The sequence below is a fragment of the Heterocephalus glaber genome, unplaced genomic scaffold, assembly GCF_053883595.1.
Source record: "Heterocephalus glaber isolate CG9 unplaced genomic scaffold, H.glaber_assembly_v1.0 deba00001447, whole genome shotgun sequence".
NCBI lineage: Eukaryota > Metazoa > Chordata > Mammalia > Rodentia > Bathyergidae > Heterocephalus > Heterocephalus glaber.
This window is the reverse complement of record NW_028258299.1, coordinates 550,300-567,637: the sequence shown is the minus strand read 5'-3', so window position 1 is coordinate 567,637 and position 17,338 is coordinate 550,300. Positions and strand designations below refer to the sequence as shown.

The window sequence follows — 17,338 nt, the reverse complement described above, 5'->3', positions numbered from 1 at the left end:
CAGGCCAGGCCGCCCCGCCGCGCCCGAGCCCACCCGGCCGCCCGTCGCGACCCCGGCTCTGGTCCAGGCCGCTGCACTGCCTACAGGGAGCCGTAGTTCGCGGACCTGGGCCAGTGGGCGGGGCGGGAGCTCCCAGGAGCGCCTGCGCATAACGCAGGCAGCACCGCGCAAGGGGGCGGGGCGGGAGCTCCCAGGAGACCCCGCGCGTGTGACATTCCCGGCGCAGACTCGAGTGTACGGTTGCGATCGAACGGGTGGGCCTGGGCCGGCCGGGCCTGGGGCCTTCTGTGTCTGCGCGATCGCCTCCTGGCAAAGAAGGCCACATAGTGAGGAGAGGACGGTCCTCAGAAAGAGAGAGACTCGCGCCTGACGGTCAACTGGGCGAGCGGACACCGGGCACAGAAAGGGGCCGTGGGGAAGTCCCAGTAGATGAATGTGCGTAAGGGGGCGGGTCTGGCGCGCCCCTCCCCCCCAGTGGAATCTTTCTGCGCTTGCGCAGGGATTTCCGAGGCTGCATTCCGTCGCCGTGGAGACGGAGGCTCCCTGAGTGACGTCTTGCTCGGAATAGGCGGGGCTTCCAGAAATGAAGCGGAAAAAGCATCCTCTGTTGTGTTTCCAATTTTATTTGAGACAGGCTCCCACTAAATTCCCCAGGCCCCCCAACTTGTGATTCTCCTGCCTTAGTCTTCCATTTAGCTAGGATGATAGGCGTGCGTGATCACGCCTGACTTTTCTCTCTACAGGGGGTTAAACCAGGGCCTTATCACTGAGCTACATCCCCTTTTTAAATTTTTATTCTTTGAGATGGGGTCTTGCTAAATAGCTGAATTGACCAAGCAGGGCTCAAATTTGTGATCCACTACCTGTGGACCACCACGTCAGGTTGAACCAATTTTATTTATTTTTCAGTATTGGAGATTAAACCCAGGACTGAGCTATATCTTTGGCCCTTTTAAAATTTTGAACAGGGTCTCACTAAGTTGCCCAGGCTGGGCTCGAACTTGGAATCCTTCTTCGCCATCCTCCCAGAGTGCTAGGATTACAAGCATGTGCCACCATGCCCGATTTATCCAACATTTTTTGATGGCATTGTTTTAAAATCTAAGTCATGCCCCTACTTTCTTTTTTTGGTTTTGGTTTTGTGGTGTGGGGTTGAAACCCAGAGCGTCCCACGTTCCAGCCAAGCACTCTCCCCCTGCAGCCTACACCAGCTGTTGCCTAGCCTGCCACACGGCTCTCAAAGAACCTTTTCTCTCTACTTTGCTGAAGTGAGTCCTCTAGCAGCCCCTGAGAAGGGTATGTATCTGAGCATGTGTTTATCCTGGGTGTCCCCAGCCCCCTACTTTCTGTGTTTCGACTGGCAAACAATCCCTGACCACTCTGGCACCAGTCTGCTGTATACTCTCCCTGCAGGACTGAACCCAAGTCACACCTTGAACATTCAAAGACACTGATCCGCTTAGGCCATTGCCTCAGACTCCAAAGATCAAACATGTTGCTGAACATGTGGAACCTGGCCACCTTGAGCCCCATTCCCTCAACCCCATTCCCTGGCCCACTGCCATGGACACAGGGCATTCCTTTGCTTTCATGTGTGCCTGAGGACACATTGAGTGAGGCCCCTAATCAGTGTTTTGGACCGACCTCAGGACTCTTTAACAGCTTCTGTGTCTGGAACCTCAGTAGGTCCCATCTTGGGAAGACTTGAGGCAGTCACTTGTAGGAGCTCCCTTACCACTGTTTCTGGGGTGACTCCAGGCACCTTTTTTGGCTGCATAGGAGAACTGGTGTAATCAACACAATTCCAAAAAAATGTACCTGGAAAAACAACTGCTGAGGGAGATGCTGTGGTGGCCACAATGGCCTGTGCAGGCTGTCGCCTGCCTGCTTGGTGCTGGAAGCCACCCAGGGAGTGAATAGATGTCCCAGCAGCCAGCCAGGAGGGAGCCAGCTGAGAGAGGAGAGACAGAAGCACAGCCACGGCTCAGCTAGTGGCCCAGAGCTAGAGCATGAGTCAGGAGGAACTGTGAAGAGAAGCACTCCTGTGCCTCTCCTGTGGTTGCACACAAAAGGGAAGGTAGGACTGGGGATTTAGCTCAGTGGTTTCGCCGCCTGCTGCACAAGCACAAGGACCCGAATTAGATCCCCAGTACCCAAAAAAAAGGGAAGTGGGAGGTTCCCTGAGACCTGGGGAGCAGAGCCCTGGCACCTGCAGTGAAGAGTAGAGCCAGGGCCTCCATGCCAAAGGGAGGCTGGCAGGTGGATGGGTGGGGTAGACACAGGCAAGAGCAGGGTCTCCAGAGTCCCTTCTGGGGCGCCAATGGGCAAGCAGGCTGGAGGGGCCCAGTGCGGCAGCCCAACTGGACAGGGTAGCCAGGGCCAGCCCTGTTGTAGGACCAGTCAGGGAATTGGTTCCCCCAGGGAAAGCGAGGATTCCTTGCTGCCCTCAGAACAACCAGGGTGACTGCATTGTGGTGCACACCTATAATCTCAGCATTTGGGAGGCTGAGGTAGGGGGATCATGAATGTGAGGCCCACCTAGGCTCCATAGGAAGGCTGTCTCTCACTGTGGCAGGACCCTTCCCCAGGAGTCTGGCCAGGGCCCCCAAAGGAATGTGGTAGAGGGGGTGGCTTCTCAGAGCCAAGAAAGACAACATGGCTCGTAGTTCCTAGACGTGCATGTGTAGTTCCAGCCCTGCTCTGTGATACTGATTGCACCCAATCAGTCTGGTACATCAGTGTCTCCGTTTATGGGAAAGACAGACATGCCGCCATGTTCAGTGGGTTAATACCCACTGAGCCCCATGCCGGCACAAATAAATGCCACTTCCTGGGAAAAGCCTCGGTGTCCTGCCTCTCTGTGAGACCTCCTACCTTTCTTGGGGGCTCTCTCGGATTTAGAGAGTTGGAGATGGTGCATTCCAACTCCTGTGTTGCCAGTGTGAACCTTGGAGCACTGGAGACGCGAACTTGTCTGGCACCAGCGACCATTTCATCTATAGGGAGGTTGGCTCCCCCTGGTGTGTCGGTAAACCTCAGACGCACAGTGGAACTGCTGAGGCTCAGGAACTAGTTTGAGGAGTGCCACCGCGACAGATTGGTATGAACTGGTATTAATTATTGTTTTATTTTTTTTTTCTTTTTTGGTACCAGCAATTGAACTCGGGTCCTTGCGCTTGCGCAGCAGGTGGCGAAACTGCTGAGCTAAATCCCCGGCTCCATCTTTTTTTTAAATAAACAGGAGAAAAATTTATTTATCAGTGTGTACTTGGGAGTCATAAAAAATAAGAAACGCAACTCAAGTGGCTGAAGGGTAAATAACATTTGTAGCTCCAGAAAGGGATTGAGATTCTGGGGAGAAGTGGTGACTATTTATAGGAGATTCAAGGGAGTAACTGCTTGAGAAGCAAAGGCTAATTTGCTATGAGTATAAAATATCTCAGGTGGCCTGCCATGGTGGCACACCCCTATAATCCTAGCATTCAGGAGGCTGAGGCAGGAGGATCACCGTGAATTCAAGTCCACTCTGGGCTACATAGTTCAAAGACAATCTGAAATGCATAATAAGACACCCCCCCCCAATAAGTACTATAAAATCTCTTGGGTAAAAGAGCTCAGAATAATTCAGGAGAATAGATGGTTGCTTGTGACAGCCTCTTGCTAGTCTTACATTCCCTACGGGACCTAGCTGAATTTCTAGTCTGCTCTATTCTTTGAGGACAGAATGCATCAAGGTCAGAAGTCTCTCTTTAACTGGGATAGCCAAAAACAGTTAGATGTGGGAAGGCTGCCCGAGTATCACCAGACAATCCTTAGCTTCCTTGTATCCTCTTCCCCATGCAGACTCTGTCTGGGGACAGGAGGCCCGAGTTCATTCTGATAAGCCTGCCCCAAAGATACAGAAGGGGAGTCTGATCACCCCCTAGGGTTAGGATTGCCAGAGTAAGGTTCACCAAAAGGAGAACTGCAACTCTAAGACTGGGTGCTGGCCCGTAGGCTGGAGTCGTTGTTTGACTGTATGTGAATGATATGGACAGTGGAAAGGCTCTGACCTGACCAAGGGCCCAAAGGGAGACAAAGAGGACTGCGAGGACCAGGCAACCTCATGCAAGAACCAAGGTAAGAAAGTCTTGGGGACAACTGAGTGGTTGGGTTATTCTGTCCCTGTCTTGTGTGAGACTGGTGACTTCGGGTGAGGTTGAGACAATTTTGGGTGAAATTGAAAGTAACTGAAGGCAAGATATCTCATCATATGCTGGAGATTGAGCCTTGGGCTGTGGGACAAACAGAATGGGAAATAAATATGCCTCCCAGTCACCACAGGTTAGGAAATCAAAGGCTCAGGGAACAAAATACTCCCTAATAGTTCCCTCAGTCTAATGTTAAGGATTTAGGATGACAACCCATGATGAAAACAACAACAACAACAAAGAAAGCTCAGATGATAAAATGTTTCATTTGACCACAAACAAACCCCCATCCTCTCCCCATCCAGTTTTTGGCTAAAGTTCAGATTGGATGAAGACTGGTTATATCAATTGCTGATTGAATTTGTTAATGATAAAGACTGGAGTCTCAGAAGGAAATAAATTATGCCCTGTATTGGTGGCAAGGACCAATTGTCCTCTTCTAAAAATTCAGAGGCTTAATAAGAAAGAAAAAGATTCACTTCTGGTCCCCCCTCCACACAGGGACCCTCTGGAGTCCCTGCCCCAGCCTGCAATTCCCAGCTACACTGGACCTGCAGCTCTGCCTCAACGTGAGCCAGCACCAGCCTAGGAGGACCCAGTCCCTGACACTGCAGCTGCACCAGGAGAAAAAGACTGACTTTATCCTTGGTTTGAGAGAAAATTAAAATGGAAACAAAGCTTTTGTACATAGGGGAGGGGATTGAGGGGGAAAATGGGGTAAAATAAAATAAAATTTATTTTAAAATAAAAAGAGAAGGTGCCATAAAGATGTTCAGAATCTTCTGTTTCCCCAAAGACTGAAGAGGGTGTTCAAACCCTCTTCCCTTGAGGGAAGTTCCCTTGGGTGAGGAAAAATTAGCTAATTAATACATTTACTTTTGACTTCCAATTTTTTAAAATTAATTTTATTGGAAAAAATTAATTTTATTGGTACAATTTAAATATACCTAACAGTCAGATTTATCAAAGAGAGTTTGCTCTTGTACATGATATATCTTTTCTTTTTTTTGATACCGGGGATTGAACTTGGGACCTTGCGCTTTCGAGGCAGGCAGTGGCACCACTGAGCTAAATCCCCGGCCCTACATAATATGTCTTTTTTTTTTTTTTTTGGTACCGGGGATCAAACTCCGGACCTTGCTCTTGTAAGGCAGGTGCTGAAACCACTGAGCTAAATCCCTGGCCCTTGATTCCTCTTTTTTGGCTTCCAATTTAAGTTGGTATTTTTGTTTAGTTAATATACTTAAAAATTTTTGTATGGATTGTACATTCTTTTTTTTTAAGTAGGGAAGTATTTATTTAGGTTGAGAAGAGGAAATACAACAAATTACCTATATCAAGAATATATAAGAGGGCCGGGGATTTAGCTCAGTGGTTTCGCCACCTGCTGCGCAAGCACAAGGACCCGAGTTTGATCCCTGGTACCAAAAAAAAATATATATATATATATAAATTCTTAAAGGTTCCAGGTGGAATTAACATCAACCAATACAGGAGCCAGGGATTTAGGTCAGTGACACTGTCCCTACCTGGAAAGCAGAAGATCCTGAGTTAGATTCCTGGTACTGGAAAAATATATATCACCCAATACAGGAAAAAGAGCACATTTTGTATTCATTGATTACCTCTCCAATGCTTTTTCCTTACATCAATTTTTCTGCACACTTTATATGTCACAATTTTTATAAAAACATTCTACAGAAAAGAAAAACATAATTATTCCTGTAGAGTTGATCAAAATTTGTCTTTGGTTTTTATTATTATTATTTTGGGGGAGGTTATTATATTACAAGCTTTGGAAGAGTTTCCTTAACTTTCCAACTTGTTTATGGAAATATCTAAATATTTAGGATACTTGTCAAAAGTGAGAAAATTGTTATCCACCCACCCCACCCCCACCCCCACCCCCACCCCCCGCCCAGCTCCATGTATTAAGCAGTACATAAGGTTTGGAACTTTTTTTTTTTTTTTTTGGTACCGGGGATTGAACTTGGGTCCTTGCGCTTGCACAGCAGGTGGCAAAACCACTGAGCTAAATCCCCGGCCCGGTTTGGAACATTTTTTCAAAGCTGTATTCTGATATTTTAGCCTTATTTCCTACTTTAAATCTTCTTCTCTACGCACATACCCACTATCATAGGTGTCCTAAATATGACCTCTATATAAGACCATCGCTGCTCCTGAAACTTCAAAGACAGGTATATTGACACGAAGGATTTCTGAAAGCTATTTTTGTAGTTGTTTGACTAGAAATTACTTAATTGTACAAAAAAACCCTGGACTGGGACCCATAACTATGTATCTCATTAAATGTAACTAAATTTATCCCTAATTGAACTTATCCCTAACTATATATCCCATGGCTTTTCCAATACACCTATTGGAGAGGGGGAGGAAAAGCAGGAGAAAGAGTTCTCAGTGAGAATTGCGCTGGGAAAATATTATTGTCAAATGTAACAGAAATTATTATTTCTTTCCATATAGATTAATGTAGATATAGAAAAAGAGAGAGAAATAGAGAGAGAGAGAGAGAGAGAGAGAGAGAGAGCCAGCTTCCATCCACAGACCTCATGCCAGAAAAAGCCCTGAGTAGAAGAGTAGAATGTCTGGCCTATTTCATCTTTGTTTCCGCTTTGCTGTGGGATGTGGTTCCTGCCAGTGCGTGTGTCCCTCGCTCATCATCTGTCTTGTTGAGTGGCTCCTCTTCCATGCTTCATGTTCTCAATGGAGAGAGATGTTGAGTCTACTTGGCCCCATCCCTGCCAAGCCATAGCTGGCAGTGGCTGTGGTCATCCACCTCGGAGGGCAGAGCCTGTAGGCAGCACTTCTGGTGGTACAGCCTTCTCTGCAGTAATGACTTCACTGGCCATGCCAGACCGAAGCATGGTATGGGATGAGTTCCTGCTTTTCCAGTTGCCTGGTACCTCAGTATCCTTTATTGATTCTTTGATTCTGCTCACATATTAATGAGGAATTCCTTTGCTAAGCTCTGTTAAATCATTTGACCTCAAACATTTCTTCATTCTGTACCCAAGGTAACCTTTCTTTCTGAAGATATTAATTCTTCCTCCTTTTCAGAGTGAACCTTGATTTTCCTACACTAGAGGATGAGTACTGAGGATCACTGGGATACAGTGGCCTCTATGGGGACAGCAGTGAGAGGTGGGATAACCAGTGCTTCTCTCCATTTGGTCTGCCCCTTTCACAAAGCTGGTCTAAGGGCCGGGGATTTAGCTCAGTGGTTCTGCCACCTGCCTCGCAAGCTCAAGGTCCCGAGTGCAATCCACAGTACCAAAAAAAAAAAAAAAAAAAAAAAAAAAAAAAAGGGCACAAAGCTGGTCTAAGTTGTTTACATGGATGTCAGAGGATTCCCAGAGCAGAAGAGTAAGCTTGTAAGACTTCTTGATGCCTGGTTTAGAACTCACAGTTTGTACTGGTTTTAGTCTATAATGAGCTGGCTCTAAGGCAGGGTGGTAGAGGGGCAACAGTTCCTGAAAGCATAAGATAGCAGAAGCAACAAGGGCTGGATTGTAAATTCTTTTTTCTTTTTTCTTTTTTGGTACCGGGGATCGAACTTGGGACCTTGGGCTTTCGAGGCAGACGCCGGAACCACTGAGCTAAATCCCTGGCCCTGGATTGTAAATTCTTAAGCTACAATTATAGGGTTAACTTGCTCTTCTCTCTGCCTTCTGCTGATAAAGGTACTGATTCAAGGTTACTTGAAAGTCCGTTGGCAGCCAGTCAAGTTTAGAATTGTAACAATCTGAGACCAAGAGAGAGAAAAGAAAAAAATTATAGCAGTTAGGGGCACAGCTTGATGCTCAGGAAAAAAATGGTTTCTTCCGGACAGAAGGGAAATGTTATCTAAGCCCCTCATGAGAGAGGTCCTAACTCATCCGGATTTGAGAAGAAGCAGGGAGTTTGCTCAATCCCTGTACCAACAAGTTTTTGCATTTGGATACCTAACTTCTCAGTCTTGGCAAAACCCCTTTATAAAGCCACAAAGAAGGGAAAATGAGAACCTCTATTACGTGAACAAGCACAACAAAAGGCCTTCAAAGAGATCAAGCAGGTCCTCACCAATGCACCAGGCCTGGGACTTCCAGACATGCTAAGCCCTTCTTCTTGTCATTATTCTTTTTTTATTTTTGGTACTGGGAATCAAATAAGCCCTCTTCTTGTATGTCCATGAGCACACTGGCAGAGCTGTGGGTGTTTTAACCCGGATGTTGGGATCATAGCTTAGTTCTGGTGACATACCTCTCCAAACAATTTGACTGCATTGCTCAGGGCTGGCCACCCTATTTGCAAGTCCTTGCAGCTATGGCCCTCTTGGTGGCAGAGGCTGACAAACTGACTGTGGGACAAGAACTAACTGCCCGAGTGTCACACTCAGTATTGACATTAACAGAGTATAAGGGACAATGCTGGCTAACCAACGCCTGGATGGTTAGATATCAGGGGATGCTATGTGAAAATCTGTGTGTCCACTTAGAAGTGGTGTGGACCCTGTACCCAGCAACTCTACTGCCTGTCGGGCTAGGCCAGCCAGACCATGACTGCATTGAAGTCATGGATGAAGTGTTCTTCAGCTGACCAGACCTGAGGGACGATCCCCTCAAGGACCCCGACACTGAGTATTTCACTGACGCTAGCAGTTTTGTGAAGGATGGAGAATGCCTTGCAGGGTACTCTGTGGTAACCCTGAATTCTGTCATTGAGGCAAATTCTTTGACAAAAGGGACCTCAGCACAAAAGGCAGAGCTTATCGCATTAACCTGTGCCCTCCAACTGGCAGCAAGGATACATGTGAATATACACACAGACTCCAAGAGTGCATTCACCACCCTCCACACACATGCGCATATAGATATATATATATGTATGTATGTGTGTGTATATATATATATATATATAAAATAAACGCAGGAGAAAAATACATAAAATATGGTAGAGAAATCCTTGAACTCCTAGATGCTTTATGGGCCCCTAAGAGAGTGGCAGTCATGCACTGTCAGGGACATCAGAAGGGAGACACCTCGGCTGCTAGGGGAAACTGTAAAGGAGACAGAGAAGCAAAGTTTTTGGCCTCCAGGAGAATAGCAGTCCCAATGGCTGTGGCTGCCGAGATGTTCCCTAGTCTATTGACAGAATGGGACCCTAATTACAACACGACAGTACTTATCTCCCAGGGGGTGATGGAAATTTGAAGATGACTGGGGCGGGGATTTAGCTCAGTGGTTCTGCCGCCTGCCTCGCAAGCACAAGGTCCCAAGTTCAATCCCCGGTACCCCCCCCAAAAAAAAAATTACAGAAATTTGAAGATGACAGGATTGCAATCCCTGAGGCACTAGCTCCAACTTTTGTCAGAAGTTTCACCAGGACGCCCATATGGGTGGGACAGCTCTCAAGACTGCTGTGGGCTGGCATTTCTATGTCCCATGGCTCTCCAGCATAGCCTAAGCAGTATATAAACAATAAGAAACGTGCCCACAGTAACCCACATCAAGGACTCAAGACTGCGCCTGGGGTGCAGAATGTTGGGGAGCCCCATTTGAAAATGTGGTTGTGGACTTCACTGAGCTTCCCCTGGCCCACGACTACAAGTATTTGTTAGCCTTTGTGTGCACCTTCTCAGGCTGGGTAGAGGCCTTCTCACCCACAGAGAAAAGGCATCTGAGGTGGCCTGATTTCTTCTGAGGAAAATCATTCCCCGTTTTGGAATCTCGTTCCCACAGGAATAGACAATGGGCTGGCATTCGTTTCGGAGATGATACAGCTGGTGGCCAAAGGACTAAAGATTACCTGTTAGCTACATTTGGCATACCATCCCCAGAACTTAAAAGGAAAAAGAAAAACATGGAACAAATGAACCAGACTCAAAAGCTACAGCTGAGCAAACTGTGTCAGGAAACTGACCTGCGCTGGGACCAGCTCTCACCAATAGTCCTGCTGAAGATTAGGTCCAGTTCCCCTAAACAGATGGGGTTTCCCCTCCTGAAGTTCTCTATGGGAGGCCCCTCCTCTTATTAAGGGCATAAGGAGGGACTTAAAGGAGCTTAAAAATCTTACCCTGAGGCAGCAGATAGAGCCATTAGGCTCAACCTTAGTCACTCTACACCAATGGGTTAAGGAACGATTGCCCATTGATCTGGCCACAGACCTCACTCTTTCAAGCCAGGGGATGCTGTGTGGGTAAAGGAATAAAGCATCCAGCCTTTAACACCCCTTCGGTGGGGCCTACTCGCGGTTATCCTCTCCACCCCCACTGTGGTAAAGGTGGCCGAGATTGTCCCCTGGATTCACCACAGCAGAAGGAAGTCTTGGATTTTACTCTGCCACACTCACTTCTTGTGCCAAGGAAAGGTCGAAGGGACCTGCACACAGAACAAGAAAACCCATTCCATCTGCGAACAGGGAAGGCCATAGATTTGTTTTGACCCACAGTGAAGATGTTGAGAGGGATGATCCCACCAAGAAGGGGGACCTTGGTCAGCCGGACACAGATTACTAACCCCAAATGCCCGGTGTCAGTACAGTTTGAGTGTGAGCGGTTATAGATATTTGCCCTGAGGCATTTGTGGCATGAAAGAAATGGCCCTTGCCATAGAGAGTCCAAGGACTCGATATAGCTTAGTGGAGGTCTAGATTGGGAGGGCGAATACACACTCAGTGACAAGCATGTGTGTGAGGAAAGCAGTTTACAAGCCCAGATGCCTGAGTTTTTATGCCCCAGCTGGAGCTGTGTTTTGTGAGTTACCTGAGAAAATGAAGGCACAATGCCACTCCTTTGGAGGGAGCTGCTCCATCAGGTTGTCAGTCAAAGGCCTGCAACCCGCTAAATTGTACCTCATTAATCCAGGAGATCCCAGATGGCAGTGGGGCATCCGAGTTGGCATCTGGATCCATGGGCCTGTGCTGTATTTCAAGACAGTCACTACCACCCATTCAGCTGCGTCCCATCAGGTCTTTCATTCACTTGACAAGGAAATAAAAGTAGCCCCTTTCCATTTCATTCACAACCAGAAACTTGTTCGTGACTGTAGCAGAGACTAGAACCCCAACTCTAAAGATCTCCTCTTGTTATGTGTGGGGGAGCCACACGGAAGGCTAAAGAATTAGATCCCTGCAAATCTTATACTGGAACAGGGTACCCCAACCCTACCTCTGGGATTTGGCTTCTCAGGACCTCAATCATTGGAAAGAACTGCCTTGCCCGTTGGGGAAAAGGTTCACTGTTCCTGGTGGAAACCTAACACACCTAGGCCAAAGATTTTATAACAACTGCCCAGGGAAACCCAGTGGTGGGCGTCCCCAGATTTTCTTGAGCCAGATCCCCACCCCTTGTCTAACTTCTCCCATCTCTGAGAGGCTGGGAGTAGTGTTGGCACAGCCATAGAAGGCGGAACCCCATGTGGACTGTACTGGATATGAGGGAGAACAGCCTATACTGTACCCCCTAACTAGCCAGGGTCATGTGTGTTAGGAAGAATTCACCCATCTTTTTCCTACTCCCCCTTGCCCGGGGAGAACATCTGGGAGCCCAGGTGTATGGGGACAGAGAAACTCAGACAAAGGCATGCCCCACAAATTGGCAATTGGAAGGATGATGAACGGCCCCCCGAGCGTAGGATCCAATACTATGGCCCTGCCACCTGGGCAGAGGATGGGTTTTGGGGCTACTGCACCCCCTTTACATGCTGAACTGCATAATCAGACTACAAGCTGTCACAGAAATTATAACTAAAACCCTTAACTGCCAAAGCCCTTAACCTGTCAGCAAAACAACAAACCAAAATGCACATTGCTATCAAAACCGCTAAGCCTTAGACCACTTGCTTGCCTTGGAGGCAGGGGTCTGTAGAAAGTTTAAGTCCAGCAACTGCTGCCTACAGATGCTCAATGAGGGGAAGCCACTGAGGAGATCACAGACCACATGAGCAAGACTGCACATGTCCTGGCCTGGCCTGGAAAGGGTGGGACACCAGAGAATTGTCTGCAGGATGGTTTTCAACCTTTGGAGGATTCAAAACCCTCACAGGTTTTGTGCTCCTAATTTCAGGGGCTTGTCCAATCCTGCCCTGCCTCATTCCCCTGCTTATATGGTCTGTCTCTAGCCTCGCGGAGGCACTGGCTATATAGGTGAGGATGCTGTGGAAGTATAAACCTTTAGCTAAAGATGATGCTGGGCCGGGATTTAGCTCAGTGGCACCCTGCCTTCCTCAAAAGCACAAGTCCTGAGTTTGATCCCCAGTGCCAAAAAAAAAATGGTGGCACATGCCTGTAATTCTAGAACTCTAGGAGTCTGAGGCAAGAGACTGGAAGTCTGAACCCACCTTAGGCAATTTAATAAGACCCTGTCTCAAAATTTAAAATTTTTATTTTTATTTATTTTTGATTTTTTGAGAGTCTCATTATGTAGTCCAGGCTGGCCTTGAACTCACAGGAAGCCTCCTGCCTCAGCCTCCTAAGTGCTCAAAAAATTTTAAAAAGGGCTGGGGATGCAGCTCACTGTGAAGGCCCTGGAATCACTCCCCAGCACCACAAAAGGAAAATACAGAAGGGAGAGGTCAGTGCCTGGGTAGAGATGATGAAGGCCCAGGCTGAGGGAAAGCTAAACAGAGCCAGTGGTTTGCCTGCCCAGCCTGAGCAGCCTGTGTTACAGTGTCCCCTCCCAGGAGGGAACAGGCATGACAGTCACGTGGAGGCTCCAGAAGTAGGCACGTTGCCTCTGCACACACCCAGGCCACAGCCTGAGGGGGCTGGAGACGCACAGAGGCTGCCAGGTCCCTGGAGAACCTGCCTGGCCCCTCTCACAGCTAGGGCGACACAGGTCCAGCCACTGAGCGGCCCCACGCTGGGCTGAGCTGCCACAGGGTAACTGGGTCGCTTCCCATAGCACATCCCCAACAGCAGGAAGCTCTGGCACACTGCAGTTTTCATTCCTGTGGAGGTAAAACAGTACTGCTGAACACAAAGTGTACTTTTACCACTTCCGCCCAACACTATCCTAGAATTATAGCCAAGCCAATTAGAAAAAGGAACAACGTTGGGCGCAGTGGCTCATGCCTGTAACCCCAGCCCTCAGGAGGTACAGGCAAGAGGATCGCTGAGATGTCAAGGCCAGCCTGGAGTACATAGTGAGAACTTGTCTCAAAAAAAAAAAAAATTTAAAAAGAGGCTGGGTATGTAGCTCAGTGCCAAAGTCCTAGGTTCAATCCCCAGAAGCAGCGGTAATGGATTCTTGCCTCTGCATCTGTTTTGAATACAAAGTGAACCTCATCATACCAGAGCAGGGCTCAGCCCCTGACAGCCCACCTGCAGTTCACACCTCCTCTTGGCCCACGTGGTCGGCCCGGAGCCCTAGACAGAAGCCCCTGCTCCATGCCAGCCTCCCCTGAGACAGCTGGGTGCACCTGCTGACTGGACCCCGCCCCTCACTGCAGACTTGCCCCTGAGACTCCTTGGTCTCTGTGTGACCTGGAACCTATGCTTGCTCTGAACCCCCAGCTAAAACCCCTCAGAGAAGGGCTGGGGATTTAGCTTGGTGGTTCTGCCGCCTGCCTCGAAAGTGCAAGGACCAGCGTTTGATCCCCAGTACCAAAAAAAACCCCTCAGAGAAGCCTATTGCAGGGTGCCCTGGAACCAGGAGCCGTCCTTTCAGTTTTTACTCGGAGACAGGGTCCTGCTAAGTTGCGACCCAAACTTGCAGTCCTCCTGCCTCAGCCTCCGGAGCACCTGGGATTATAGGCATGTGCCGCCATGTGCACTTGGCAGATTTTTACAGTGTTAGTAATACATCCCTTTGCTCCAGAAATTCCACTTACCCAAGTAGTTATCCAAGATAACTGAAAACATCTAGCCACATGAGTACTGAGCCACAGATATTCCCTAGCATTTTATTTGTAATTACTGAAACCTTCCAAAGGTCCACAGGGGAATGTACAAAGAAATTTGACACTTAGCAGTAAGAAGGAGGGTTACTGAAACGTGTACACCACGGAGGAATCCAAGCCACCACATCGAAAGGGGAGCAGACATGGAAGGGCACTCAAGCTCCCTTTTGCAGGAAGCTCCAGACCAAGCAAAACTGTGGCAACTGGGAGGGGGCAGCGATGGGGGCCCAGGAAGGTGCTCAGTGCGCTGCGGTGGTGGGGTGCTGAGTCTCAAGAGGGGTACGGTGACCTTTGTCAAAATTCATCCATCTTGGTGGATGTGGTGGCACATGCCTGTTATCCAGGACTTGGTAGGCTAAGGCAGGAAGATTGTGGCGAGTTCGAGGCCAGCCTGGGTCGCACGGTGAGCTCCAGGCCAGCCTGAACTATGTAGTGATACCCTGTCTCAAACCCCCCCCCCCCAAAAAAAGAAGAAGAAAAAAAAAGAAAGCAAGTTCATCAAACTTGCTGAGCAGTGGTGCACATCTGTAATCCCAGCATTCTGGGAGGCAGGGGCAGGAGGATCTCAAATTTGGGCCAGCCTGGGCAATTTAGTAAGACCCAGTCTCAGCATTAAAAAAAAAAAGAGGCTGGGACCAGACATGGTGTCGCAGGCCTGTAATCGCAGGACCCTAGAGGCTGAGGCAAGAGGAAGATCATTGAGAGTTGGAGGCCAACCTGGCCTTATAGTGAGTTCAAATCCAGCCTGAACTACATAGCGGGACCCTGTCTCAAAAAAACAAAAATAAAAGTGCTGGGGGTGTATCTCGTTAGTAGAGTGCTTGCCCAGCATGGGCAAAGCCCTAGGTTCAATCCCCAGTACTTCAAAAAACTACCAAGAGGGGGCCGGGGATTCAGCTCAGTGGTTTCGCCGCCTGCTGTGCAAGCACAAGGACCCGAGTTCGATCCCCGGTACCAAAAACAAAACAAAACAAAAACGACCAAGACACCCTGCAACCTCTCTTCTTTGCTCCGGAGGAGCTCCACCAGGCTCGGAACCCGCAAAGGAGCCCATCCGGTGTGATGCGCCACATGTGCAGCAGGGGGCGCCGTCGCGAAGCGCAGCAACGTCGCGGAGGCGCACGCGCGACTTCCGCCGTTCCGACTCCCGGGGTACGGAGTGCGGAGCGTGCGGACCCGACGGTAATTTTTGCAACAAAGGTTAAACTAAATCCTGTCCAGGAAGAGAGTGCTGCTCACAGAGGCTGGGTGTTCGCGCATCTGCCTACCGCCGAGCACCTTGGGGACGAGGCCCGAGGGGAGAGCCCACGCCTTGGGGGACCGCACTGCACGCACTGTGCCCGGGAGGAAGCCCTCGCTGAGCGCCGGGGCCCAGACCAGAGTGGGGACGTGGGAGAGAGGGGCGGTTCCCAGGACACACCCGCACAGCAGTGTACTTGTGGGCCAGGTTTTGCCCGGGGGGGGGGGGGGAATATCCAAAGTGAAGTAAGTCAGGGTGAGTCCAGAGGAGCCCGATTTCAGCAACGTGGCAGATGGGTAACTTGTGTGGTTTTGTTTGTTGAAACAAGGTCTCGGTATGGAGTTCAGACTGTCCTGGACCTCACTATGGAGTCCAGGCTGGCGTTGAACTCACAACGATCCTCCTGTGTCAGCCTCTGCAGTGTTGGGATTAGAGGTGTGTGCTACCATGCCCGGCTAAGGTGGGTAAGACCTCAGTGAAGCGATGAAAATTCTGTGTAAAATACAGAAGGCATTTTGAAATCACAACTGAGTTGATGCTCCCTAAGGAAAGAAAGAGCAGCCCAGGTTGGGAGAAACTACCACAGACGGGGCCGGAAGGTGGAGGGAGGCTGGTTGAGCCCTACATGGCCCTGGCAGGAGTTCTGGGCACCCCCCGTTTTTCCTGTCTGCCAGGGCCCCAACGTTGGTAAAATGACAAGCAGGTGAATTCTGCATGTTTATCTATTGGACAAGAAGCTCCACCTGGCAGCAGAGGGGTTAAACCCGTAGCAGCAGAACTGGGTATCCAGACAAACCTCTAAGGAAGGACCTTCCTTCACCCCACCGAGCCCCTCCTTTTCTAGAAGACCGTGTTCGAATACCTCCTTATTTAAAGCTAAAGACCTTCTGTAAGCCAGAGGAACCGGTCTTGTCAAATTGCAGCCCGTAGACATATAATTTTAAACACAATGATGTAGCTACTCCCCACAATGAATGTAATCACTATGTACTGCAAACATACTAATAGACAAAAATACAGACTATGTTTTTAAACATAAAGGAGGAAGATCTGCAAGGTGCAAAGGGATCCAGGAAAAGACATTCTTGAGATAATCACCTTTTCTGTCTAACCCTCTTTCCATACCTCAGACCCTTATAAAAACCGCAATCTCTCACCCCGTGGTGTGATTCCTCTCTGGGAACATGCCCACCAGGCTCCTGGCAGTGTTCGCTGATCTGAATAAATGTGGGTCTTTTCTGTGTCCCTTGTCTTTCCACTGCTGTGTCACGGCTGCACACTGTCTGGCCTGGCACTGGGGACACAGGTGAACAGAACTGACAGCTGTCTGCCCCCAAGAAGCTGACGGGCACACAGTCCCAAAATACCTCTCAGGGAGGGACGCCAGCAAAAACCAAAAAGGACCCGCATGTGAATGGAAAGAGGCTCCACACTGACAGCACACCAAGGAGATTAGCGTAACTTTGTGCACAGAAAGAGATGGGGGGGAAGTTCCAGAGCTTTCCTCAGCTTTATAAAGAAACTGCACGAGTTCCTTTCTCTAGACAGGTCACATCAGGTAGCATTTCTGGGGCAATGATGGACTCCACCACAGCCCTGGATTTGGGGGCGCTAGGCTCCACTCTCGGAAGTCAGGTGAGCAGAAAGCTCCCTGTGCAAAGGGTTCGTCCCAGAGTTATTTCACAGCACTAGCACAGACACAAGGCAGCTCCTCGCTGGAGTGGGTAGTGTCTGCCTACCCGGAAGTGCATACAGTGCTCTAGGAGGCTGGGGCAGGTCCGTGCAAGTCTGAGTCCACCTGGGCAACTTAACTTAGCAGGACGCTGCCCCCTCCCCCCAAAAACCGCAGGTGTGGTGGTGCAGGCCTGTAATCCCAGCACTTAGGAGGCTGAGGCAGGAGGATCACTGCAAGTTCAAGACCAGCCTGAACTACATAGCGAGACGCATCTCAAAAAAAAAAAAAAAAAAAGCTGGGGATGAAGATCAATGTGAAGGTCCTAGGTCCTGCACAC

General features: G+C 49.1%; 2 long non-coding RNA genes across 7 annotated transcripts; both read left to right on the top strand.

The window, feature by feature from the left end:
* Nucleotides 1-172: 172 nt before the first annotated feature.
* On the top strand, nt 173-6,078 carry LOC101707677 (uncharacterized). Of its 6 annotated transcripts, none has more exons than XR_015452434.1 (5): nt 174-435; nt 1,164-1,296; nt 3,154-3,313; nt 3,997-4,119; nt 4,692-6,076. It is a non-coding gene; the product is annotated as an uncharacterized LOC101707677 (long non-coding RNA). The 6 variants fall into 6 exon arrangements; XR_015452433.1 differs by having other exon boundaries at nt 175-435; nt 1,202-1,296; nt 4,692-6,075; XR_015452432.1 differs by having other exon boundaries at nt 173-1,296; nt 4,692-6,078.
* Nucleotides 6,079-14,700: 8,622 nt separating this feature from the next.
* On the top strand, nt 14,701-16,569 carry LOC110345623 (uncharacterized). Its single transcript, XR_002389065.2, has 2 exons — nt 14,701-15,268; nt 15,655-16,569. It is a non-coding gene; the product is annotated as an uncharacterized LOC110345623 (long non-coding RNA).
* Nucleotides 16,570-17,338: the final 769 nt, after the last annotated feature.